The following is a 1917-nucleotide window of genomic DNA, read 5'->3' as shown; positions in this document are numbered from 1 at the left end:
CGGTCATGTCAAACTTTATTGACCACTTCCGGGAAAGACCCAGCTGGCTTCCATCCCCAATCGATACGAGTACAACTTCTCTAGAAACCGAGAAACGGTGCATCAAGAGAGACTCACAACCATTTACATAATAACATAGAAAGAATGTTTTTGAATTTTATCCCTCGCCACTTATTGACTTTCGGCAACGTTTACTTTTACTTCAGTTCGTGCATAAGATATACATATACTCATATATACATATACTCATATATATATATATATATATATATATTATATATATATATATATATATATAATATATATATATATATACTAGCTTAAAAGTCGCCCGATATGGCGGCTTTTAAGCTGGTTTCTGTGGAGAGCTCTTCATTAGGCCTTGAGCCCAACAAAGACACTTTGCGAGTGAATTTGGTGGACGGAAACAGTGTGGAAGCACGTCGTGTGTGTGTGTGTGTGTATGTGTAAGCAACAGGATATCAATAGGTGATGTAGTACGACCGTTGCAAGCGGCTCCATTTAATTGATCAATGCAATCATTACATAAATTTAAATGCAGGACTATCCTCAGCTACATAAATAAATAGAAGTTTTTAATCAGTTGGATACATTGATATAATTTTACTCAAATTCTCTAATACAACAAGAAGATGTAGAAAGTTCATGTTGCTACTTATGTGACTCAGAATATATTACACTTCTAAGAACTGTATGAAGTTTGTTAGGGTCATTTCTTGTAAATGATTGTGGTTCACTTTATTAGTCTTTTTTTTATCAGCTACCAAATCTAAAGCTAAAGGATATTTTGATTTTATTCACCTTATTTTGAGTTGTACGGATAATACCGGACTGACTTGGTGCTTCAACTTAAGTACCTAATTCAATTGATAATTCTCAATATATATATATACGAGAAGTCAAAAATTATCCGCACTTTAGCCATAACATATCTTAATTACTATTATACTGCCTTCTGTGCATGCGTGCTTATAGTTGGTACTATTGCGGTCACGTGATTGAAGTTTGAGCCAGATCGCACGATTTTTCTTTCTGGCATGAGAGTGTATGTATGCACATACAAGGAAACTACGTACGATGATCGTATTTATTATATCTATTTCACGATATAATTCTCTGAATTGTTTGTGATTGTTTTAAACATAAAACACCAAAAACATGCCTCTCACGATTTACGTTTTCGATATACAAGGTGAGTTTCGGAACCAATAAACTGTTGAAACAACTGCGTATCTATATCTATTTCTATATTCATGTGTGTGTGTGTGTTTGCGTGTGTGTGTGAGTGTGTGTGTATATATACATATCTATATACATACATGTATACATACATACATACATACATACATACATACATACATACATACATACAGGCATGCATGCATACACGCGCACAAATATATGTGTGTGTGCGTGTGTGCGTGTATATACGCACGCACATACATATATATGTTTGTATGTCCACATGTGTATGTGTGTGTATGTGTGTATGTTGTTTCTGATCGTTTCTTGACAACATATCTAAAATAACTAGAGAAGTATTGGCTTGTATTTTCTCCGAATCCGTGAGAATTTAGAAACAGACGGAAAACCTATCGAATTACCAGATAAAGCAATTGTTCCTTATAATTACACATAAGACTTTAAACTCTTCAACAAAAACAAAAACAAGAAGAACGGCAACTAAAACGATAACAAGTACAAAAAAGAAGTCAAATACAAATTAAATCACTAAAATCCAAACAACGAAGAACTTGCTACGCCCTTGGTGGCTAGATCAGGCTGAGTCTTGCTCGAACACTTCTCGATTATCTTTAATGCTTGAAAGTTGAGACTTTGATGATTTTATCAAATATAACATTGGCCAAAAGAATTAAAAAAAAGAGTAAATCATCG

Source organism: Octopus sinensis, linkage group LG16 (genome assembly GCF_006345805.1).
Source record: "Octopus sinensis linkage group LG16, ASM634580v1, whole genome shotgun sequence".
NCBI lineage: Eukaryota > Metazoa > Mollusca > Cephalopoda > Octopoda > Octopodidae > Octopus > Octopus sinensis.
Note: the sequence above shows the minus strand (reverse complement) of the source record.